At 48.4% G+C, this 26,852-nt stretch overlaps 1 protein-coding gene across 1 annotated transcript in view; it reads right to left on the bottom strand.

Annotated features, from left to right (window-relative positions):
- Eipr1 (EARP complex and GARP complex interacting protein 1) overlaps positions 1-26,852 on the bottom strand; it is a 123,609-nt gene that overhangs the window by 76,410 nt on the left and 20,347 nt on the right. The gene's annotated exons all lie outside the window — the stretch shown is intronic.

Raw genomic sequence — 26,852 nt, 5'->3', positions numbered from 1 at the left:
ATCATGTGGCTGCCCACTGATGAGCCCAGTGCCCCTCTCACCCCAGGCCACATGCAGAGGTATGGAGAAATAATTGCCTCCAGGAAGAGCCCTGATTATTCTCAACAGCACCTGTCCAAAGAAAGACGCGAAGTAGCCAGCACACCTACAGCTTGGTCGGCCTTCTAGTGCTTTTCAAATGGCAGTGTTTACTGCACGTTACAGGCGTTCCACCATGTCTACACACAAAACACACAAGCCATGCCACTGTGCACAATCTCGGGAGCCCAGTTGTCCCTGACCTGTGCTCCCTGCTTTTCTCATATGGGGGGAGGGTGACTAGATGAGGGCTACCTAGGCGGACGCTTATTCCCCTCCCATCTCCTGAGGTGCCGCAAGTCAGTAAGAACAGCCAGCAGCCAACCCTCTGAAGGACTGACATCTGGCTCTCACTGTCTCTTCATCCCATCAACCATGAAGCTGCTGTTTCTGTGAGCAGTGTGTGTGTATACATGTATCTGTATCTGTATCTGTGTGTATGTATATGTATGTTTGTTTGTCTATGTGTGTGTCACAATGTGTATGTGTCTGTATCTGTTGTATGTGTATGCATGCATGTACATGTATGTATTGAAGGGAGGTTGGAAATGGAATTCTGGGCCACATGCCTACAAGGCCAGCTCTCTATCACTAAACCACACTCCAGCCACATAAGAGAAAAATACTAGGAATAAATATCCATCGAAGGAGCACTGCTGCATTACATTAGTGTGAGGCTGCTCGCACTACCACAGAGCATGGCCATCTTGGAACAAGCTGTACAGTCCAGCCAGACCCCTAGGGACTCTGAAGCCATATGTATCAGAGACCTCAGCCTAGAAGAAGCTGTGGATACAGGGGTAGGAGGTAAGAGGGAGGCTCCAGACACAAATAGGGTCAAAATCTGGAGCCCCAGCCCATGCCACAAGACAACAGCCACCTGATTCCTAATGCTCTGAAACTGTAAACAATCCCCCAGTCAAATGCTTTCTGTCACGAGAGTAGCCTTGGTCATGGTGTCTCTTTACAATAGAAGAGTGGCTAAATCAGTGCTCAATTTCATGTCCAGACCACAGTGCAATCTGAGGACAGTCCACTAGGAAGGAGCAGGCTGAGACCACCCTGATCCATAACAAGCCCAGTTGCCAGGGTCCACCCCTCTCTTCCTCTGGAGCAGGACTGCAGTGGGGCAGGGAATCTGCACTGGAGGCTTTGGAAGATAAGAGCACTGGGCTACATGCTAGTTCAGCTCCATGCTGCAGGAAGGCAATGAATATATGACACCCGGAGGCTTGCTGAGAAGGTAGCCTGTCTCCATGATATACCCTGAATAAGTGAAGTCTCCCCACAGTCCTTACACTTGCTGGCAGAAGCTGAGACTAGTTGTTCTCTGTCTTTCTAGAAGAAAGAAAAGAAAAAAGCCCCCATGCCCAGGCCTGAAGACTTCTCCCCAAACCTCTTTTGGCACCAACTCCTCCCTCCTCCCCTCCCCTCTTCTCTGCAGTCTCAGGACTCGGCTCAGTTTCCTCTCTTCTCCCCACTCTCAGAAGAGGTTCCCCAGCATGTGAGACCTATGTCCACCTTCCTGGGCTGTCAAATGGACCCTCTTCCCACTCGGCCCGCATGTATGATGTGGATTAGAGACTGGTGGTAGGTGGTGTATGCTACAAGGAGCAGCTGAGCCCAAGGACACAATAACAGGTGGCAGAGGCTGTCTGTGACCTTGAGGTGTCACTAACATGCTAGGGAGGATATTTGTTCTCAAGCACTGTTAACTAGCTCAGAGGTCCTCTAAGATACAGATTGCTTTTGAATCTCAAAATTGGGAAGCTACTCAATACTAATTCCCCCCAGGATCTTTTAGTTTTGTAAATTAACAAAGTAATGGGTTTCACTATGCATTTTCATGCATACTGTTTTTACTGGGTCCTCTCCCTGACTCTCCTCCTCTGTCCCCCAGCTGGACATGGAACTAGAAAGGAGAGCATGAAAGGAGAAGAAGAAATCTCAGGCGAGGGGAGAGGAGCACGTATATGACAGCAACACTGAGACTGAAGTGCATGCTGGGAGGACTCTCGCAGTTCCAGGACAATTCATCCCGACTCTCCTAGTCCTTTGAAAGTGATCACAGGGCAGAAAAACAGATGACTGTGGAACACCAAATGTCACTACTAAAGAGGTCTGTCCCCAGTCTGCCACGGTGTTTGCAGGGTTCCTCTGCTTCTCTGTTGGTGTCAGGTAAACAACAGTTACTAAGAAGGTTAAAAAAAGAGGGGTGGGGGCGTACTTCCAATAATCAAGTCAGACATCACTGTGGTCCTTAAAGAGGCAGAATGAAACTGTTGCTAGGCAACAGCCCAGCTACCCTCTGGTGGGCTCAGGTATCTGTTGTGTGACCTGCCAGCTGCACTGTCAGAAGGTGGCAGCGACCTGACTTGGGCCCAAATGCGCAGAGTGCTGATGGGATGACCCTTTACTGTCTGAGAGAAAGGGACACAGGGAGGCACACACCAGCTTCAAATACAAACCTCAGGAAGTAGACCTCTCACACAAAAGCTGCAACGAGAGATGTGCATGAGGCTGGGGAGATATTGCTTCAAAGGTGATTCGGTCGTCTTCACACTGGTGCTCGCACATGCCCAGAACAGCCTAGCCCAGGGCCACCATGAGCTTCTCTGGGACAGGCTGTGTGAATGCACAGCAGCTCCATGCCATCCTGCTCTAGATCTAGAGCACCAGATGTCTCCTCCATGTACCCTTCAACCATCACCTCATCTGACTGACACACCACCTCTCCAGCCTGACATCTGCACTACACTGAATGTTCTGGGGACTAACTTATCCCTTGTCCTCTCCAGCAAGAGCACCACTCTGTTCTTCCCTGTCTCTGGCTTCAGAGAGTCCCAGGAAAACCCCTGCTGCTCTATCCTCCAACTCTCGGGTTTACTGTCTCTCTCCCTCAGTCACTCTACTGTAGTTTTCAAACAAAGAACGCCAATCTCAGAGTGTCCTTTCTCTATGTCCTGATGACAGAGGGATAATGTGATCCAAAGACCTGGAATAAGTGAGCAGACTTTGAGGAACCCTGACAACCGGGGTGCATAATGGCAAAGGGAGCAGTGAACAAGTCCAGAACCCTCATTGCTCACCTCACTCAGCTCCAGCCCTCTGACTCTGGAAGCCTCTTGCTCCAGGCTCTCCTGGATCCCCAGTTCTTACAGGCTTCCTCAGTTTCCTGATCTGCACTCTTCTCCATACACATGAGGTTGAATTTCACGGCTCTTCTCTCCACAAGCACCAGGCATCCTCTTCAGCTTCCCAGAGGGTTCATGTAGGCTTGAGTGCAACGAGAGGTGTCATAATTCACACCCTCTGCTCCCAGGCTCCCCAACTAGTAAACATGCTCATCAGCACATCAAATGTTGACCTTGTCTTGATTCTCAAATGCTGTCATAAACATACCATCGAACTGTGCCATTTCTCGTTGCCTCCATATTTACCACTCTACATCAAGGCTGTGGAGTGATGCTCTTGTACCCTGTAAAGATTTGTCACTCACATTGGTTTAATAAAATGCTGATTGGCTAGCAGCCAGGAAGGAAATATAGGCAGAGTGACCAGAACAGGAGACTTCTGGGAAGAGGCAAGTCAGAGACACAGACACTAGTCAGAGGCAGAGGAAGAAAGATGAGAATGCCTCACTGAGAAAAGGTACCAAGCTATGTGACTAAACATAGGTAAGAATTATGGGCTAATTTAAGTTGTAAGAAGTAGTTAGTAATAAGCCTGAACAATAGGCCAAACAGTTTATAATTAATATAAGCCTCTGTGTGTTTATTTGGAACTGAATGGCTGTGGGATTGGAAGGGACAAAAACTTCCATCTACAGATCAAGCCTTCATCCCCACTCACAGGCAGTCACGATGTCCCTGCTTACTCTGCTCAGCCTGGGATATCATCCTCCTGACCACATGCAAACTGTAAAAGCTACTTAAGGGGGAAAAGAGAACAAACACTGCCAGCAGGGATCGCGGTACAATGGCAGGACACATGTTGCCTCCTGAAGGTCAGAAAGTGAATGTGGTTCTCTATGCTCTGGCATCCTACCATCTTCTTTGCCCATTGATAGATACCTTTTCTTTAGATTAATTTATTATATGTATTATTATGAGTATACATATAATATCTATCTGCATGTATACCTTTATGCCAGAAGAGGGCATCAAATCCCACTATAGATGGTTGTGAGCTACCATGTGGTTACTGGGAATTGAACTTCAGATGTCTGGAAGAGCAGTCAGTGCTCTTAACTGCTGAGCCATCTCTCCAGCTTGATATTTTTCCTTTTTGAGACAGGGTCTTTCTGTATGGCCCTGGCAAACCTAGAACTTGATACGTAGACCAAGATGGCCTTGACTCACGAAAATCTATCTGCCTGAGCTGGTTGGGGGGCACACCCCTTTAATCCCAGCACTCGGGGGGCAGAGGCAGGCAGATCTCTGTGAGTTTGAAGCCAGCTTGGTCTATGAGAGCTAGGTCCAGGACAGGCTCCCAAGCTACACAGAGAAACCTTGTCTGTTAAGTACTTTAATTCTGTTGGAGACAAAGTATAGGTTTGTGAAAAACAAAATGCAGTCAAAATTAATTCTTTGTAAAAATAAACACATTTATCTCATTAATATGTAAACTTAATCTTTAATAAATGGCAAAGTGTATCATTTATTAAAGATTATGATGTATAACAAAAAAACTATTTACAAGTAAAATTGTAGTTTAATACCAGCAAATGCTTGATCTGTATGTCTGTCTTACACACATATACCTAGACTCAGGAGAAAAGATCATGAGCGGGAAAATTGAGAAATCCCATGTGTTCACAAGAGTAACAGGTACTCACATCTCACAGGACCCTGCCTATCTGAAAGAACTATGGGCCAGGGATGGGCAGGGCAGCTTCTGCTCATACTTCTGAGAGGTCCTTCATCTTGAGCAGTGACAAGGGCATATGCTGGGCACTGAAAAGTCAGTGCCCATATGATCAGCAAAGTTCATACACTGGCTGCTAGCATCCACAACAGTAGATACAAGGCAGAATGGGGTGAGAGTTCAGAGCACAGTCACGGTCCCATCCAGCATCATGACATCTGCTTAAGAGGCCAAGAGCTCAGAGCAGAGCCAAGACCCAACCCAGTATCATTACATGCACTTAGAGGGTGAAAGCTCAGGTTTTGGTAATTAGAATCCACACCAGTGCAAAACAGGATGCTGCACTATGTGACCAGCACACAGTCCATTACATAACTGAGTGATTCTGTGTACCAGTGTGCTAGGCATGGAATATCTACAGTTCCTAAGCTGTCTGTTTCAAAAGTCATCTAGGATGTGCTACGTGCTGAATGCATTATGATATACATCAAACCACGTTATAAAAGTGATTCCATATGTTTTAAAGATTCTTTATCTAAATGCAATGCACAGTTCTTAAGACTAGTTTTAAAAGCAACCAGAACTGTTCATCTATTCACCATTAGCAAGAAACATACTTGAAATACATAAGGAGTGATATGATGAGTCTGTGAATGAGGAATGGTCCCAGAATCTGGCCTATGTTCTTCCTGTAATCTGTACAACAAATCTGTAGATTATGATCCTTCTACAACACAGAATTATCACATTCAGAGACACAACTGGTTACAAATAGAGTGTAAGCCAGACACAGTTACATGTCACAGGCAGAAGTGTCACAGTGCTTTCCTGCTGCCCAGAGCTGGTTGGGGGCTGCACTTGGGCACTGCTGATGTGGGACTCCCATCTCTGTGCCTTGATTGTTTTATTACCATTGGTAAACAAAGATGCTGCTTTGGCCAATAGCAGGGCAGAATATAGTCAGGCTCACAGGCTGAGAGAGACAGAGAGAGAGAGAGAGAGAGACAGAGACAGAGACAGAGAGAGAGAGACAGAGACAGAGAGAGAGAGACAGACAGAGAGAGACAGACAGAGAGAGAGAGACAGACAGAGAGACAGAGAGAGAGGAAGAGACAGAGAGAGAGTAGGTGGAGTCAGGGAGATGCCATGTAGCTGCCAAAGGGGGAAAACACCACAAAACCTTACCAATAGGCCACTGTCTCATGGCAACACATAGATTAATAGAAATGGGTTAATTTCAAGATGTAAGAGCTACCTAGAAATACACCTAAGCTATTGGCCAGGCAGTGTTGTAATTAGTTTGATTTCTCTGTGATTATTCGGATCTGGGCAGCAGTCTCCACCTAACCACTGCAGTTCATATTATCCTACAGCCCCACTCTGGGCCTGCAAAAGGAGTCTTACATCAAGACTAGTCACTTCTGGGCTACATGCTAGCAACACTGGGAAAGATTACTCTGTCCACAGGTAGGTCTACCTGGGAAATATTCTGATCAAGAAGAAGCCGGCACATAGGTCCCACAGGACCCCCCTGACTGAGACTAGCCCAACAAGCAGTTGGTCAGTTGTACATTTCTGTTAAAGGTTCACCGTCTGTAACTTATGTGGTTGACATAAAAATCTTGCACCTTCTGGATCTACTTCTTCTACTGCATTGACCAAGCTGTGCAGGATAGCAGTCCAGTCTTGGTTCACATCCCTTTAATTCCTCTTCTTCTGTATATGATTCTAAGTCTAGAAGAGGCTAAGAAATATCCTCCAGGGTAGTGAACCTCATATTAGACCTGTCACCCAAACCCAAGGGTGTCTAAGACTTGTACTTTTTTGATTCTTGCAGCTCTCTGAGGAACTGAAAACAGACAGCCTAGAGCCCTCAGGCCCTCCACATCAGCACAAAGCAGACTGAAACAACGACAATGTCATAATAGATTCAAGTAGTCCTGAAAATCTAATGTTTGAGACAGAGAAGGGAATATTCTCCCATACACAAAAAATAGGCATCACATTAACGACTTGATCTAGAAAACAAACTTATTAGTTGGGATAAAATGAGCTGATTTTCCACATTAAACTAGACAGGCCATTCTAAAGCAATAGTACTGAAGGCCTAGCTGAAGCCCTGGCTTTCTTCCTTAGCGCACCCCATGTCGTCCCCATATGCCTTCATGTCTTTTCCTGCCACCAGAATCACCTTTGAGGAATCGCTACACCCAACACTGCAGACTGATGACACAATCTATCTGCACCACTACACCCTTCCATGCATCCCCTCCACAATTCCTGGACCTGAAGATGGTTGTTTGGGGAAAGTGTACACTGTGAGAAGATGCATTGCTGTGGTCATGTAATAAAAAGCTGGGAGGCCAATAGCTAGGCAGGAGGTATAGGCAGGATTTCTGGGGAGAGAGAGAAAAAGTAGGAGATGAACTGAGGCATGAGAGATGCCATCAAGACTCAGAATGAGTCAGACATACAAAATGGGAGAGTGGTAAAAACCACAGCGTAGAATGCAAATTACTAAAAAAAAGGGGGGGGTGGCTAAGTTAAAAGAGCTAGTGGGACAAGCCTAAGCTAAGGCCAAATATTCTTAATTAATATTAAGTCTCCGTGTCATTATTTGTGAGCTGGTGGCACAAAGGAAAGTCCAATCACAGACAGTCTAGAAGGAGGGAAGACAATGAGTGCATGTCTAGAACAAGCACTTGTGTGGGGGGATTTGGGGAGTGCTGGTGAAGGGTAGCACTGAATGGGTTTACTAGACAGAGAGGGTCCTACACAGGTTAGAAATGCCCAGCAGACAGCCAGCCTCCCATCAGATGCTAACATCAGAGATCCTTCTACATGCCATATTCTAACTACCCTCTGAAAGTCACATTCAAAGGGCTCCAATGACCCTATCCAAATTCTCTCTCAACACTACCAACTTCCATGAAAACTGGACCAAAAGCTGCCTTGGAAGGAGGTCATTTCCAGGGGAAAGGCTGAGGCCTGCTCTCACTTGGGAGGCCAGGTCCGCTGAGTCTGCTGTGGATAGTGCAGGGAGCCCTGAGTACAGGCACACCCTCTGGGGTCTGAGACTCAGTTTCAGTGAGATGTGGTGTAGGACAAAGCCATCCAGCCCTTCCCCAGTCCTCCCTCATTAACAAGCAGAGCTTCGCCCATGGGCAAGCCATAGGATCTGTATGAATGGTAGGACTCCCTAAACCAGGCTGCTGAACCTGAGAACCTTTTCCTTCTTCCACAGAGGTCAGGCTAATCACCAAGTGGGGGGGGGGGGTAATAGTTGGAAGTGACAAGGGGCCAGAACTATTACTTAGCTAATAGACCACAACTTGCTAGCTAGAAACAAAACAACTTTTGAAAGACACACCTGGTCTTGTGACATTGGTCTAACAGTTCCAAGTTCTTCCTCCCAATTCAGACTGAGTAAATGTGAGCTCAGGTGACAAACTTCAGAGATGCGTACAGACACCGCCACAGTGCCAAGGGAGCGAAAATAATACTGTATATCTTCTTGTATCTGGTTCCACTGTTTATACCACCCTGGGCCTCAGCTGTGGCAGGTGCTCTTATTAGCACACGAGGGAGTAAGAGCACATGGGTCAAGAGGCCAGGAGGTGGGGCTGCACACTAATTAGGACGTGACAGGACCACAGGAAGGCTTGGGGAGGGGAAGCTGCCAGATGCAGTGAGGCAGAATGGAGAAGACTTTTTAATGGGGCTCCTGAGCCTGCGCACACTGCAGCAAAATCTCCAGAGTGTAATGAACTTGAGACACTGCATACAGAATACTCCCTCGGTGGCCTGAGGTTTCCAAGCCATTTGAAAGTCTCTCAGCAGAGCAAGAGAAACAACTTCCTGAACTCGTAGCTCTAGTGTGACGAGGGTATGGCTGGCAGTGCCTAGCGGAAAGATCACAGACCCTGCTGACTTTTATGACAGTGGCAAAGCACACACAAGGGCACCCAAAAGCAAACAGAGAGCTGACTTTAAAAACAGAAGGCAAAATTTGAAAGTGAATTTTTTAATCTTCCTGAGCTGTTTGTAGACTGCCTTCCCAGTCAGCCCCACAGTGAGCTGCATGTGCTATGCCAGGTGACCTGCAGACAGCTCAGCATCAAGCTCCAAATCCAACATCAGCTTCATCACACCGTCCACCTGCCCACCGGCTCCAGCCTTCTCTTCTAGTTTCCACTCCTCTTACCAGCTCCCTGAATTCAGTCCTGAAGTTCAGAGAAAATACTCTGGAAGGCTGTGCTCATCATGATGCCCACTAGGGGGACTCCCAGGCCTTGGCTCGGAGTCAATGTTTGGCCACCTCTGAGTACCCATCCTAGCTAATCCTCCCGGCCACCCTCCAGCACCACCAGGGCCCTGCACCAAGGTCACTCTGGTGGACAGCTGTCTGCTGCCTATCTTCCCTTCACAATTTCAAGAGCGGCCAGGGCTTCACAGTGGCTGGTCTGCTGAGTTCCAATGTAGCAGTATCCACAGCACAATGAAAGGGAAATGATATGGAAGGAAGTGGCAAGACAGACTTGACAGCCAGGAGGAGCAAGGCAGGAGGAGGGGAGCCCTGGGGAGCCCAGTGAGGCAGCTCCCGCCCCTGTGGCATGCCATGAACAAAGAGAGTCCCAGCTAGGCTGACTATTGCTAACCTCACCACAGTTCTATAGATTGCCCCGTTGGAGATTGTACAAAGCTTGGTATTGAATATATTTTTTGTGTGTGTCCAGGCACAATCCATAAAATATGAGCCCAAGAACTGTGTAGCTCTATGGAGGGAGGTGATGGAGGGAAGGGGCTGGGGGTATGTTACAGAAGGAGGGATGATGTGGTCCTCACAGACTAGAACCTTGAGTGCACGGAGTCATCCCCCATAGATGAATGAGGTTGAGAGCCTACACCTTGCCTGGTGTACAGAGAAAGCCAACTCTCATTTCCCAGCCTCTTCTCACCAACTCTGATATGCACCAAGGACTCAGGCTTGATCACATTGGTCTAGCCTAAATTTTGTTGGAAGGCTTGACCAGCAACTCTTCAGGTGGGTACCAAAGGGCTGTGCTGAGGCTTCAAAGGGAAATGGGAGAAAATGTGCTCCAGTCAGGGTGGGAAGATAAGCAAGCCTGGCTACTCTGCATAACCCTGGGGTCTCAATTACCAGATGCCACAGCAAGAGTTTGAGTGGTTGCCATCCACAGCTCCAATGAGGGCATCCTGACTATCTCTGGCACACACAACCCACTCCCCACCATCCCAGGAGGCCCCAGCAGGAGCACCAGACACAGTTGGTATTTCACTGGCTCTGGGCTGTCAGCTCCCAGCTTCTCATTTCCTGAGGATGCAGCGCTGACATGATCTACGCTCCTCCTGACATTTCTCTCACCTTCCTCCGCTAAAAGATTCATGCTGGTTCTTATGTGGATGCTCCTGCCCAGGCATAAGGCGGGAGATGGATGCTGGTTCTTATGTGGATGCTCCTGCCCAGGCATAGGCAGGGGATGGATGCTGGTTCTTATGTGGATGCTCCTGCCCAGGCATAGGCAGGGGATGGATGCTGGCAGCATTCATATCTGCTGCCACGTGCTGCCCTTCTGCAGCCATGGATGGAGCTCAGCAAGTCGTCATTTACAACGCAGACTTTAAAGCTTCTAATTTACCAACCTTCTGCCACAGCTCTCCACAGGGAGCAGCTGTTGATTTCAAGGACATACCCCATCTTTTGGTCTTCCTGACATCCAGTGACTAAGGTCCCCAGCTTCACAGTATTGCCTCTTCTATCTCCACTGCTTTGTGTACTGAGACACGGGTCCAGAGTGACAGGCAGAAGGGCTGAGGAGGAGGGTTAGCTTCAGACTGAGGGCTTGCCAGCCTTGGGGGTCTTGTACCTGGGACTGTTTCTCTTCCTGATCCTTCCCTCACCATTCCCCTGAAAACACAGGACTGATCCCAAACGCCCTGGGTCTGGGTTCTGATGAGGTCACTATGATGGACTCCATCATCCACACTACCTGCCATGGGCCACCCCCACACTGCGAAGGTCTCCAGCCCTAGCTCCCTTCACAGTACCCAACCTTGCAATGTCCCAGATGCCCAGCTTGAGGTACTCACCAAGATGCCAGTCAAGCTCCTTCTAGCCACAGGACCAACAGCAAAATCTGTCACTCACTCACTTCCCTGGCCAGTAGCCCAGCCATGTCCACACAGCACTTCCCACTGTATGACAGACTCCTAAGGACAGGGACTTACACATCTCCACCATCATTATTCCCTCCATCCTCACCACATCTCTATCCCCCAACCATCTTCACAGAAAACAGCCCCCACACGGCCACAGAGAGTAGCAGTATTAGGAGGTATTCCCTTGTTGGATTAGGTGTGGCCTTCTTGGAGAAAGTGAATCCCTAGGGGGTGGTCTTTGAGGTCTCAGAAGCTTAAGGCCCAGTGTGTCACAGTCACTTCCTGTTGCCTGAGGATCCAGATATAGAACTCTCAGCTAGAGGAACAGCTATTCCTCTAGCACCATGTCTGTCTACACACTGCTCCTCACCTTGATAATAAAGGACTAAACCTCTGAACTGTAAGCCAGCCCCAATAAAATGTGTTCCTTTCTAAGAGTCGCCATGGTAATAATGTTTCTACACAGCAATAGATCCCTAAGACACCTGCCAACACCATCACCAGCATCCCAACCACTACCACTTTCTCCTGTTATCCCACCACCATCACCACTATGACTCTACCTAGTCCTCACAACCTCACCCCCCCTTGCCACCATTTGCACCATCACTACCATCACTCCCACCCACCCCAACACCAAAATCCCCTTCCACACCTGGATGTCCACACACCACAGTAACGCACGGCACAGAGCAATTTACTTTCTCCAGGGTAACCATGGGACATGGCTGACTTACGGAAGCCCCTTACAGTATGCAAGTGCCCTACACCAAGGACCTCTAACTGCCAGGTCCCACCCACTTTAATTGTTCAGCCTACAACCTACAGAGTACAAAATCCAAGCTCAGAACTTGAAAACTCAACAATCCCCACCCTGGAAAGCTCCACCCCCAAGAGATGCTATATAAACACTGCCTTTTGCTCAGTTCTGTACCGTTTCTTACCCAAGCAGAGGCAGTCACCGTCCTGGGTTCTTCCCTCCCAATAAATCTCCTGTGTGAGGTTTGTTGTGCAGGGTGACTATGTGGTATTCCTTGGCTCTCCGACTGCCAGGATACCTTTCCCCTTAGAGCTAGCTGTAAGGCAACTTCCATGCACACTTAAGTTACACACTTCAAACTAAAATTACTATGAGGCCAAGCCCAATGTGAACTCATGGATAACCATCATACTTGATTTTGCAGATTCATAAGCAAAATCTAGTCATGAGCATGATTCAGTCAATAGTGTGGCCCCATAAGATTATAAGAAAACTGAAGAGTCCCTGCCACTTAGAATCCACATTTGCAGTGGTACTAGTGTGAAAGAAGCCCCTGATATGTCAGTTTATAAAATTACAGAACATATACTCACGTATGAAACATAACACTGGATAACCATCAATAATGGTATTGCATTCTTTAATCTACTAGAATTTCTAATGTTACTTTTTAGTGTGTTCCTTCTTTTTCTAAAGTTTAGAGCCACCTTTATCGATATGGGGGTTTTGCTTTTGTACTTACACACCTGTAATCCTAGCCCTTGAGCAGCTCAGGCAAGAAGACCCTGAGTTTGAGACCAGCCCAACCTCAGTCAGGACTATACTAGAGAGCTCTGTTCCAGGTCACCCTAGACTACCAAGAAGACCCTGTCTCAAAAACAAAACCAACGAAACAAACCCCAAATTCAGCACGCAGAGCTCTACAGCAGCACCCGACCCCCGGTATTATAGGGTCTCTCTTTGCGTTAAGAGTAACTCCCCTCACCACCCAGGTCTGTATTCGTGAGCTCTGTGCCCTCTGTGTAAAAGAACAGTCCAAGCAACATGTTCCTCAGAGTATATCCCATCTTCTTGCCATGTCTGATGTTCTGGATTGAATCCTACTTCTACTCAGGACCTAGGTGTACGCGGCTCATGAGCAAAGACCCCTTCCTAACTGCTCTTTAATTTCAAGTTTCTCTGTCTTAATTGGGATTTCCTTTTCACAAGGAAGTCTTTTAATTATTGTTTTCTCCCTCAAGAGTTATTGTAGTAATATGGGCGGCGGGGCTGCGTCCCCAACACCCAGCCGCCTGCCCGGCTAGCTTTACCCGAAATAATTACACAGACACTGTATTCTTTTAAACACTGCTTTGGCCCATTCCTATCTAGCCTCTTCTAGGCTAATTCTCACATATTAATTTAGCCCATTTCTAATCATCTGTGTAGCGCCCCTAGGTGCGCTAACCGGGAAGATTCTAGCCTAAGTCCATCCTGGGTCGGAGCTTCATAGCGTGCATCTTCCCTGGAGCAGGTAGCATAGCGTCTCTCCTGCGTCTGCTCTGGAGAGGAGAGCTGCGGAGTCTGACCTCACTTCCTCTTCCTCCCAGCGTTCTGTTCTGTTTACTTCTCCCAACTTAAGGTGGGCCTATCAAATGGGCCTAGCAGTTTCTTTATTGCTTAACCAATGAAATCAACAGATTGATATGACACTCCCACATCAAGTTATTACACATTGGAGCACAGGACTGAAATCTCAAGGTCCAAATCAGGAGCAGAAGGAGAGAGAGCACGAGCAAGGAACTCAGGACGGCGAGGGGTGCACCCACATACTGAGACAATGGGGATGTTCTACTGGGAACTCACCAAGACCACCTGGCCTGGGTCTGGAAAAGCCTGGGATAAAACCAGACTCTCTGAACATAGCGGACAATGAGGACTACTGAGAACTCAAGAACAATGGCAATGGGTTTCTGATCCTACTGCACGCACTGGCTTTGTAGGAGCCTAGGCAGTTTGGATGCTCAACTTACTAGACCTGGATGGAGGTGGGGGTTCCTTGGACTTCCCACAGGAACCCTGATTGCTTTTCGGGCTGGGGGGGGACTTAATTTGGGGAGGGGGAGGGAAATGGGAGGCGGTGGCGGGGAAGAGACAGAAATCTTTAATAAATAAAAAAAAAAGAATACAGTGTGTGTGTTGTTATTTCGGGTAAAGCTAGCAGGTGGTCAGGAGCCAGGCTGTGGGAAGAGGCCCGCAGCTCCTACAACAAAAGACCACAGAGCAGGCTATACAGCAGACACAGGCTGCTCAGTCGGGCTCCTTCACTCGAAATCCACCTGACCTAGGCTCTGCCTCTCAGGCCCCGACATCTTGCCATCATCCCCAAGGCAGCCCCAACAGTGAGCAGTTCAAAATGTCCCCAGCAAAACAGAGCATGGCCTGCAGGGTGTCACTTCTAATCAGAAATACAAAGCAGAATGTATGCAAGCTGGGGGCCCATGTGTGCTTTGCATGGGGTATGGCTCAGGGAACACCAGGAAGGCATGAAGTGATGACAGGCAGGCTGCCTCACAGCTGGTGTGAGAACCTAATGGTGACAGAAGGCCCTTCCCAAACCTCCCCATAAATAAACTAATAAAAAAGACATCATGGCTGTTAAAGATGTGCATATGTTAAAGCCCCAAGTCCCAGGTGACCATGTATACAGACAGGCTTCTAGGGAAGAATTAAGGTTAAACGAGGCCACAAGGGTAGGGCAGTGACCTGACATGATTGGTGTCCTTCCAGAAGACAGACAGATGAGCACACAGCGGCAAGGCCAATGAACATACAAGAGGTATCTGCAAACCGCAGAGAGAGGACTTGGGAGACACAAATTGCTAAGCCTTCCTCTTGACTTCCACCCTGCAGACCCATTAGACAGTAAACTCTGCTGTGTAAACCCCATCCCTACAGGGTTACTGCACAGCAGAGTGGGCCAGCGCAGAGGCTTGCACCTTTGTGAAAAGTGTACAATATATCTGGCAAGGAACCACCTCAAGGCCGCCTTCCTAATGCAAAGTCCAGGCCTCAGAAGCCAGGGAGACTGCATCCTCCTTCTCTGTAGCTCCAAAGCAGAACTGCAGATGCTTCGGGAGAGGTGAGGGCCAAGGACAGAGAACAAGCACCAGGCTGTGGACAAGCACAGCAAATGACCCATCTGGAGCTGAGGGAGGAAACTGGCATAGTGTTTTTTATGGTCTTACTGGAAAAATTAATTCAGATTGGGCTTCGGCAAAGCACCCCCATGGGCTGAGACCAGGAGGAAGGACTATAAACAAGGCACACTGATAAATGGCAGAACACGGAGCTTTGAGGAGCGTCCAGGGTGCATTGGGACCAGGCCTTATTTAACATCTTCATTAGTGATCTGGAAGGAGCAGTAAACAGCACATTAATTACACATCCAGATGATTCTGAATTTGGAGGTGCCACAGAAAGTCAATGAGGACAGAGAAATGACGCAAATGGGACCCAAAGGCCGTCGTGAGGAGCGCAGGAACTATGTAGGGCTCGGCCTCAAATAAGCGGCTGACAGGAACAGTTCTGTGCTCTGAGTCAACATCCACTGCGGCAAGCTGCAGGGGTTCGGCAGGTGTAGCCAAGTTCCACCCACCCACAACTAAGAAGCGATAAACAATAGCACTCAAACCAATGCTGGCAGCCCAAAGTCTGATATTTGAAAGTCAGGTCTCACGCCACACCCTAATCCTCAATCCTGTGACCAACACTCAGGAGGACCACCCACGAGCATGAACAGCTGAGTTCACTGTGATACCGGAAGGCCAAGGCAGACACCCAAAAAGACAAGAACTCGGATTCTCAGGACTTAGCCAACAACACAATGCTTGGGTTTCTAGGACTTCATTCTGGGTTAAAGATATAAAGGAGACACACGTTTAAGGCCTTTGAACTCATAACCTCTGAATTCTAATATGTAAAAGTTATAACGTATGAAGTAACAATTACAGTTCAATTCCACAGGACAAAAAAAAAAACCAATGAGAAATAAAACATGTATTTAAAAATGTACATCCAGAAGAAACATCCTTGAAGCCTGACAAAGCCCTGTGCCATTACACGCCAAATGCTGCTCTCAGGAAACAGCAAATCTGGAAGGGCCAAAATCCTAAAAAGACTGCTCTGGGAAAAAATAATAAAATTAATTTTTAGAAGACATTTACTTACATGTTTAGATGGGATTATTTGTAGAAATAAAAACACCGCAGAACACGACATTAGCCACGCTTTGTAATAAAGTCACATATTTTGTACATAAGCTCTCAGGGATAACGGCAGTGACACAGTGAACTAGGACACTCCCTGAAGAAAAGGCGCCAAGGGCAAAGCTGGGGACTGTGCACACAGCTATGCAACAACAATCACCATGAAAGCCACGACAAACATGCTCCATCCAGAGAAGACAGACTGCTCATGCAGCAAGTCACCTTTTGCAAACACACACGTTCAGGGAAGACCTCTCTTCATGACATGGCATGCACAAGCACAGAGCACACGCTGAACAACACTGCACATGAGCTTTCTAGAATCTGACTGCCAAAGAAGCACAAAGCAAGTGAGAACTGCCTTAAGGTCTTCACACCATCTGCACCCCCAACAGTGGGTGTGTGAAGAAGGGCCTGATGTGTGAAGCGGAAACATGATGCTGAGTGTTGCAGAGAGGACAGTAGGCAGCTACTTGAGGGTGGGCTGAGAGACCTAGCTGACCAAGTGTCATATGATGGGAAGTATGCTTTCCTTCAGGGCCTGGCCCTCTCCAAAGCACACACTCTCACATGTGTTTCTACCAGGAAGATTTTAGTCCCAACCCCAATACCCTTCTGGGGACAAACTCATAGACAAACCCAAGTCTCCAGATGCCTGTGTTGTCTACGATGGTACAACCATAACAATCCCTTCCTCATGGTGGCTTCCTACTCTGGCTACTTAGCCTTTTCCAGTGGGAACTGAGGGCTGAGGGGAGCGTTCAGAATTTCTGTACTCAGGATTTCAGTACAGACAATTATAATCAACACTGGCCTCCTGGCTGCAGAAGCATACTCTAGAGCCAAGCTGCACACCACTGTCTTGTGCTGCTGGCTTGCAGAGGAACTAGAGATTCCTCAGTGAGAACATGGAAATGAAAACACAGGAGCAGCCAGGCAGGGCACATGTATGCAATCCCAGCACTAAGGGGACAGAGGCAGGAGGACTGCCCATTTGAGACTAGCCTGGTCTACAAATCAAAACCCTGTTCCAAAAAGAAAACAATGCATTGGCTAGACAGACATGTTGCTCGGTGGAAGAGTGGTCACCATCCAAACAAAAGAACAGAATCAACAAGATGTCTCAGTTAAGGTACTTGCCACCAAGCCTGACGACCTGATTTGAATCCCAAGGACCCACACGGTGGAAGGAGAGAGCTAACTCTCCCAGGTTGTCCTGATTTCCGTGCATGTACATATGAGCATGCAAACACACACACATACACACACACATACACACACATACGCCTACAACAAAAAAGTATAGTTTAAAAAAAAAGTATAGTTTTTAAAAGGCAGGTGTTAACTAGGTAATTCATAATCTGTGTTTAGTGTCCTCTCTGACATTGCAGCACTGAAAAGCATCTCTGTGTCCTTTGTTGCCATCACCATTTTCATTATCATTGAGTCTTCCTTTGTATAAAAGATGGGTATGTATAAAAAATGAATGATGGAAATGATGAAAGCAAAAAATATTAATTAACTTGTTCAAGTAGCAAGGAGCTGAACCCTAAGTCTCCTGCCGCCCCTGCTCACTCTCTAAACTCCCACAGCAGTCTCAGGCAGGCCACCGCATGGTCTCCTTCCCTTCACCAGAGTTCTGTTCACCTTGGGGAGGCTCACAGAGCCCTTAGAAGGCCTTCAGCACCCCTACTTCCTGTCCACATTCTTCAAGAGGCTTGGAAATGAGGAGAGTTTGTATCTTTACGAGACTATGCTATGTTTATCACTATTGACTAGAACAGATAGCAAAGAAATTTTAAGGAGAATAAATTTAGGATATCCATACCCAAAAGGAGGCATCTTCAAATTAACATAATAATATAATAACATAATAATTCCCAAAACCGCAATCACTGGAACCTGAGTGGGTTGATACTGTGTGGCTTTCTTACCTCTCCCCACAGCACGGTGACCTCAAGGAATCGTTTCTACACAAATTCCAAGCCAAAGAGAACCAAGCACCTTCCAGATGTTCACAAAATGAACACAGTTAATACCCACCAATCTAGGCCTCTGCCTCCCAGGGCAGTCATCCATCTTCAGCACACAGCTATTCCAGAGATGGCTCAACTAGTCTGACACTCGCTTATCACAGAAAAACTAGAACGACAAGACGAGTAATGCATTTCATGATAATCCAGTCAGCAACAGGCTGCACGTTAAGAGAGTGTCTCATCGTCTCTATCACCTCAAAATGTCACAGCAAAACACACTACTGACGTGAGCAGCAGTGCTGGTCTCTGTGAGCTCACCACACACTACTGACGTGAGCAGTGGTGATTGTCCATGTGAGCTCACCACACACTACTGACGTGAGCAGCGGTGCTGGTCCCTGTGAGCTCACCACACACTACTGACGTGAGCATCAGTGCTGGTCCCTGTGAGCTCACCACACACTACTGATGTGAGCAGCGGTGCTGGTCCCTGTGAGCTCACCACACACTACTGACGTGAGCAGCGGTGCTGGTCCCTGTGAGCTCACCACACACTACTGACGTGAGCAGCGGTGCTGGTCCCTGTGAGCTCACCACACACTACTGATGTGAGCATCAGTGCTGGTCCCTGTGAGCTCACCACACACTACTGATGTGAGCAGTGGTGCTGGTCCGTGTGAGCTCACCACATACTACTGATGTGAGCAGTGGTGCTGGTCCCTGTGAGCTCACCACACACTACTGATGTGAGCAGTGGTGCTGGTCCGTGTGAGCTCACCACACACTACTGATGTGAGCAGTGGTGCTGGTCCGTGTGAGCTCACCACACACTACTGATGTGAGCAGTGGTGCTGGTCCGTGTGAGCTCACCACACACTACTGATGTGAGCAGTGGTGCTGGTCCCTGTGAGCTCACCACACACTACTGACGTGAGCAGTGCTGGTCCGTGTGAGCTCACCACACACTACTGATGTGAGCAGTGGTGCTGGTCCGTGTGAGCTCACCACACACTACTGACGTGAGCAGTGCTGGTCCGTGTGAGCTCACCACATACTACTGATGTGAGCAGTGGTGCTGGTCCCTGTGAGCTCACCACATACTACTGATGTGAGCAGTGGTGCTGGTCCGTGTGAGCTCACCACACACTACTGATGTGAGCAGTGGTGCTGGTCCGTGTGAGCTCACCACACACTACTGATGTGAGCAGTGGTGCTGGTCCCTGTGAGCTCACCACACACACTACTGACGTGAGCATCAGTGCTGGTCCGTGTGAGCTCACCACACACACTACTGATGTGAGCAGTGGTGCTGGTCCCTGTGAGCTCACCACACACACTACTGACGTGAGCATCAGTGCTGGTCCGTGTGAGCTCACCACACACTACTGATGTGAGCAGTGCTGGTCCGTGTGAGTTCACCACACACTACTGATGTGAGCAGTGGTGCTGGTCCCTGTGAGCTCACCACACACACTACTGACGTGAGCAGCAGTGCTGGTCCCTGTGAGCTCACCACACACTACTGACGTGAGCATCAGTGCTGGTCCGTGTGAGCTCACCACACACTACTGATGTGAGCAGTGGTGCTGGTCCCTGTGAGCTCACCACACACACTACTGACGTGAGCAGCAGTGCTGGTCCATGTGAGCTCACCACACACTACTGATGTGAGCAGTGGTGCTGGTCCGTGTGAGCTCACCACACACTACTGATGTGAGCAGTGGTGCTGGTCCCTGTGAGCTCACCACACACACTACTGACGTGAGCAGCGGTGCTGGTCCCTGTGAGCTCACCACACACTACTGACGTGAGCAGTGGTGCTGGTCCGTGTGAGCTCACCACACACTACTGATGTGAGCAGTGGTGCTGGTCCGTGTGAGCTCACCACACACTACTGATGTAAGCATCAGTGCTGGTCCCTGTGAGCTCACCACACACTACTGATGTGAGCAGTGGTGCTGGTCCGTGTGAGCTCACCACACACTACTGATGTGAGCAGTGGTGATGGTCCATGTGAGCTCACCACACACTACTGACGTGAGCAGTGCTGGTCCGTGTGAGCTCAACACACACTACTGATGTGAGCAGTGGTGATGGTCCATGTGAGCTCACCACACACTACTGACGTGAGCAGTGCTGGTCCGTGTGAGCTCACCACACACTACTGACGTGAGCAGTGCTGGTCCGTGTGAGCTCACCACACACTACTGACGTGAGCAGCAGTGCTGGTCCGTGTGAGCTCACCACACACTACTGACGTGAGCAGCAGTGCTGGTCCATGTGAGCTCACCACACACTACTGATGTGAGCAGCGGTGCTGGTCCCTGTGAGCTCACCACACACTACTGACGTGAGCAGCAGTGCTGGTCCATGTGAGCTCACCACACACTACTGATGTGAGCAGTGGTGCTGGTCCATGTGAGCTCACCACACACTACTGATGTGAGCAGTGGTGCTGGTCCCTGTGAGCTCACCACACACACTACTGACGTGAGCAGCGGTGCTGGTCCGTGTGAGCTCACCACACACTACTGACGTGAGCAGTGGTGATGGTCCGTGTGAGCTCACCACACACTACTGACGTGAGCAGTGCTGGTCCGTGTGAGCTCACCACACACAGCTATACACTACTGTGATAGTGAACCGTTACTAGGTCATGAATTTACCGCACTAGACTTTGATTAACTTTTACAGAGGAAGAAGACGCAGTATAAAACCACCTATCATGTCAGTGTGCATCAGGTCTCTTGATTACACCCTTTTCTCTTGGGCTAGATTTATCTTCGTGCTGTTCTGCATTTGGCCCTAAGAGGTGTATAAGCACTCTCTCTGATGCTACGACAGAATCACCTAACCACACAATTCTCAGAGTGTGCCCATGTCATGAAGTCACATGCTGCGTTTAAGTTTAAACTTAAATATAAAATTTTCATTTCAAAACATATTCTAATGTAAAAATTAATATAAAGTTACAGACAAGGTCTGGCAGTACTGAGACACTTTCACGCTCAACATCTGAGTAAGGCAGGGGTTCTGAAAAGAAGCCTGCCACCAACAGACTAAGACGAAGGGCACCTGGGAGCCCCAGCCTGAGAAGAGCCCCCAGGGTCTCTGAAGTGACAGGTCCTCAGCAGTGAGTTCTTGATCCCTCTCTCTTGTTCAAAGAGCTCTTTCTTGGTCCAAGATCATGAGAAAAGCCAGCCCTGCCTTTTCCAAGTATTCATTACCTTAAAACAAAGTCAGTATTCAGTCTCAGTATCTACTCAGCAAGCACGAAGGGAAGTAAGCAAAGACGGAAGCCAGCAAGCTTCAGAGATATGCAGCAGGGCCCCGCATGCAGCCAGGCATCCTCTGGTCTCACATTTAATTAGCATCCCCTCGACAGTGATCTTCATGGACTCTAATTGTTCTCCCCACCTCTCCCGGGTGCCATTCTCAAAGGACTCTTGATCATTTCATCTCAGAATTCTGGTTTTAAGAAGAGAAGCCTTAAGATACTCTCTGCCCAGGAAACCCTTCTTCTTTTCGCTCATTTTCACCAAGCAATCATTTAAATTGAAAAATGTAATTCTTTTCTAATATTGCACAGAAATGAAGGGACATGGTGGCTTCTAACAGAGAGCTGTACTCTGACCCACGGATGTGGCCATTACTGCAATCAGGGCACTTAGGCTGCTGGGCCAGCAGGCCATCATGGACCATTTGCCTCAGCATCTCCATGCTACAGATAAAAAAAAAAACTAACAGGGGGAGACTCAGGCAGGAAAGCCCCTGGCACGTCCCTCCATGCTCCTCTGAAGATCTACATGCTCAACATCAGGAGACATACATGAAGCTTCCCTTCCCAGGACTGCAAGAGCCTGTGTTTTGTGGACAGAATAGCAGTTACTCTGAAAAACTCTTCCACAGCTTCTGACCCACGGAGTGGGCAGTGACCCTCACCTCATGAGAAAGTCCAGCATTCAAACCACAGCAACAACTGGCATTGCTACCAGCCACATCTGTCCACCCCACTGGACCACATGCTCTGGAGTCCTGTGCTAGGGCTGTATCCTCCTCTCTGTGTCCTGGACACTTCAGCTATACCTTCCTCACAGACCCGTCACAAGGCTCGCAACCACGAAAACACATAAGCAACCCCTTTACCTTTTCTGACTGCATGGAAAGAGTGGGGCGTTCCAACTGACACAGTCTCCACACTTGTCCTCACATGTTCCCAGACCCACGGCACAAACTCGGCTCACCATCTCCTCCACAATTATGTTCCGTTTATCCTAACAAAGCAGGGATTCTAGGGGTGTGAGCTGAGAACTGAAGATGCTGGGTGCAGTCGGCCCAGGCTGTCACCGTTCTGACACACCAGGTCAAATCTCATACCTGCTCTTCCTCTGGAAATAGAGATTACAGCACAGGTCAAACAGCTGTCCCCCATGTGAAGAGAGGGCAGCGTGTACGGTGCTGCAGCGGGCGCCCAGTGCTGGGACAGAGGCACTCCTCTCCTGGGGCTGCTTTGTGCAAAGCACTCATCAAGGACTACTTTAAGCTCTCACTGGATTTGGAGAGCAGACATGAATACAAAAATCAAGTTGACAGCACCAATGTTAAAACAATGTCAGGACGGAGCAAAATCTGCCTCACACAACAGGCTGCTCCAGTCACCACCAGGGTTCTCAAAATACCCCAGCAGACAGGCTTCCTGTGATCTCAACAGCTCCTTCCCATCTTACAGACAAGGAACTGAGGCTCAAAGGCAGTAAGGACCCACCCAAGAGCTGCGCTGATATATAAATGGTATGGCTGCCTGGCCCTGATGACCTGGACCCTTCTTATAACCAGTTGCTGCCTTTGAGAACATGGTTACTACCGGCTGAGAATGAGCCAGAGCAGGTTCCTCGGACCAACTGCAGCTTCATCTTCTCTTTTTGAGACAGTGACAAAATGGGACATGATTTCAGGACCATTCTGCTGATTGTGAGTGTTTAAAAGGCTCACCTTCAGGGCAGTGAACTCAGACAGGTCCAGCATCACAGCTGCCTTCCTTGGGTTTCAGTACTGAGCATGTAACCCTCACGGACCCTCCTGCTACAAGAACCAGGTCCAATTGTGCACAGTGCACCCGTCTACTCACTGCTAACTGGCTCACTCACATTTTGAAAGCAGAACACAGCACAGCACAGCACACCAGGTACCATATGCGGTGCACTCCACGACTGCTTGTTATACTCTAAGTAAGGAATGTCTCATACAGGGATCAGTGTTTGACCAGTCAGGCTTTGGGTAGTAGCTCTGTTTTGGGAGGCTATGGATTCTACTGGATGTGAGGCCCAGCTGGCAGACACAGGGTCATGGGAGGACTTTAAGAGCTACAGCGAGCCTCTGCTTCTGGCCCAGGACCACCTCCAGCACAGTTCACTGCTTCCTGGTGTGTCACAATGAGAGCCAGAGGCCATATGCTCCTGCAATCATGCCTTCTGCTCCAAGGTGGACTGAACCTTCTCACACCATAAATCAAAATAAATTTTTAAAATTTTTTTTAAGTATCTCATCACAACGACAAGAAATGTAATTAAAACACTGCTTCTGGCAACAAGAGCCAGCTCATCTGGTGACTCCACAGACATGAATGACCTCCAGCAGAAAACCCCAGGCTCTGTGGATGAGTCTGCTCCACCAGATCTTGTGGGTTCAAAGCCCTGGACTCCATGTTGTCATGTGAGGTCCTCAGGATACCCAGACAGTAGGGCAGACTTCTGTCAGCCACCTGTTACTGTGCCTGCTCCAGAAGGCCATAGAGGATGGTCCCAGCAGTGAGGCCACATAAAGAGACAGGCCCTGAGGGAGGAGCACTCTGATGACAGCTCTGGCACCCTGATGTGCAGGGTAGCCCTGGGAAGTATAGTCTCACAGCAAATCTTCCTACTCACACTTGAAGTTCCTGTGTGACCCTGTCCTCCTGTCCTACCCACAACAGAGCAGCTGCCCGTTCTCTGGAGCTCACCACCAGAAAGGAGGAACGTGTGTCCCAACAGGGCTATGTCCTTTACAAGCTGTTAAGTGTTTGCACAGCAGATCTGAGGGGTCCTCAGTAGTCTCGTCTTTTATTCATGAGATTCCTGTGAATTTCGCACTCCGCTTGCTAACATATCTAAATTCATTTTACACTATAAATAATCCTTTCATTGCTTAAAATCAATACAATTGACACTAGAGAAAGACATACCACATCCACCCTGTGGATCTGGCCCTCACTCTGCAGCTGCCCCAGGAGTTCTGTGCCTTCATTTCAGAAGCTCCTGTTACCATCACAGAAAGGCTGCATGAATAAGATGAACACATGGTGACCTAGAAGGCAAGGGTACATCACACCCCAGATGCTAGCTCATCCACCCACCACACTCTAACCATTCCAAGTACTACTGGTCCCCTAGCCCTGAGGACCCATCTGTGAATCACTGTGGTTTAGGAGTCAGGAACTAAATTTTCTACAGACCCTGTGCCTGCCCCATGATGCACCTTGGCCACTAGAAACAGCTGCCAGGAGTAAATTCAAGTCTGAGACACGTCTTTTGGGCAAGGCCTGAGTGTCAGAGCTCACTCTGAGAAAGGTCAGAAGAAAAGGTTTCAGGAATGGCGTGTGGCCACTCAGAGCAGCAGTAAAGATAGGTTCACCAGAACACATGATGGGGGGGGGGGGGGGGGACGACAATGTGATGGGTCACAGACAAGGTCACAGAGCCAGGCCAAGAGTGCCCTCTACTGACGGTGAGGTCATTGCTACATGCGCATCAGCAAGGACAGTGTCAGCAGAGGCAGAACACAACACACACACACATGGTATGGGTGCACATCTATCAAAGAATACCATAAACACACATACTACACACAACACACACAGGAACAGTATAACACACAATACACTCTAATTCAGGAAAATAAAAATGCTATTAAAGCAGGATAGGTGGGGCTCGAGAGATGGCTCAGCAGGTAAGAAACATGCTGCTCTTTTAGAAGCCTGGAGCTTGGTTCCCAGCACCTCCCTTGGTAGTTCATAACTTCATATAACTTCAGCTCCAGAGGACCCAATGTCCTCTTCTAATCTCTGAGGTCACCTACACACATGTGGCAGATACTCACGGACACATACATGTAAGCATAAAGAAAGAATAAATCTTGAATAAATCCATCAGAGTTCCACCATTCTCAGACTTCAGTAACTGGAGAATCTGCATGTCCCAAGTAAGACACAATCTGAGGACTGTTGTTTACAGTAATATCCATGCCAAGAGTCCCACAGAAGAGCACACGGTGCACCCCATGTCTAAGTCTCTATTAGAGGCCCCCTTCCCATGGTTCTCTCTCCCATCCTCTTAGTAAGATCTACTAGTTTAGGACATGCGTGAAAGGGGACACTGCCACTGGCCTGAGGACACAAGCTGAAAGAAAGTGGTCCCCCAAAGCCTGCTGTCTCCACTCATCAGTCTCCTTCCCTTCGCCAGTGGACTGTGCACTCTAAGATACGTCTTAAAGGACTCAAGCCTTGACCACATCACACTGGGGAGAGCAAGGGGTGGGCCTCTCTACAAACACACACTAACAAATGATCAATACCAAAAAGTCTACAAACAGCCAAGAAAAGACTATTGGGGGCTGGGGAGGAGAACTCTGCTCCTCACAGGAAGACCTGCATAAAGGGAGACACCGTAAGCAACATGTTCTAATCCTAGTATGTGGTGCTTTCGAATGAATTCCTATTTAATTTACAGAAACATGAAGACCTAGTAGTTTGTGGGTAATGTGCATTCAAAAAGAAAAAAAAAAGACACAAGTATTCACTTGCAAAGTAAGTTAGTCCTCCCTGAGAAGGCTGTCTGTTTTCAGTTACATGTGGCAGGGCTGTGCTATGTAGCAAAGGCTTTCTGGAGGCATTTGGAAAGAAGAGTTGGGCACCTGGCTCCATGATGTCACTACAGATCATTCGAGTAGATTAGGGACAACACAAACCATGGCTTCAAAGAGCAAAGAACTAAGGAGCTCTAGTCCACCAGCTCCTGCTGGCTGCACTAAACAGAAAGAGCTCAACATTCTGGAAATCAGGGCTTCCTGCAGACTGAACCTACAGACAGGGTTCCTGAGATTCAGACTTGAATACTGTCCAACTTCCTCCTTCCCAGAGCTGGCAACAGACGAGGACAATACTGAACGGTGGGCCAGGCTGCCTTTAACATCTAGTGGGGAAAAAGCCAGTTTCGCAAAGATCAGACATTCGGGGTAACTGGAAGGAACTAACGTACATGGCAGCAAACCAGGATGAAGGCTTCCTCTTCATACCAGTCTGCCACTGCTGCTGTTGCTGCTAATACTGCCAGGTAAGCAGCTCAAACACTGCCAGCCTCATACTGCCTGAGGAGCTGGCAAGACCCAAGTGGAAAGTCAAGAAAATCTGACATTCAGACCCAGAAGCCCTAGGAACTTAATTCTACCCACAACCAAGGATGGCAACAAGACTCCAAATCCAGTCCCACCTAACACTTGCCATGAGACTTAGCAGAATATCTGCTAAGCCATCGTTATGTACCTCTGGACCCTGGGTGCAGAAGTGCTGCCTCATAGCCCATCTTTGTGGCAGCTTCTCAAAGTACACTGAATTGTGCAGGGGGTGCTATAGTACCAAAGCCTACAGAAGGCAGCTGCTTCAGATCCCAGCAGTTGGAAGGAAAGTTAAAAAGAAACAGTGATTCATGTGTC

Source organism: Microtus pennsylvanicus, chromosome 8, assembly GCF_037038515.1.
Source record: "Microtus pennsylvanicus isolate mMicPen1 chromosome 8, mMicPen1.hap1, whole genome shotgun sequence".
Taxonomy (NCBI): Eukaryota; Metazoa; Chordata; class Mammalia; order Rodentia; family Cricetidae; genus Microtus; species Microtus pennsylvanicus.
The sequence above is the reverse complement of the archived record's forward strand: the minus strand, read 5'-3'. Positions and strand labels throughout refer to the sequence as shown.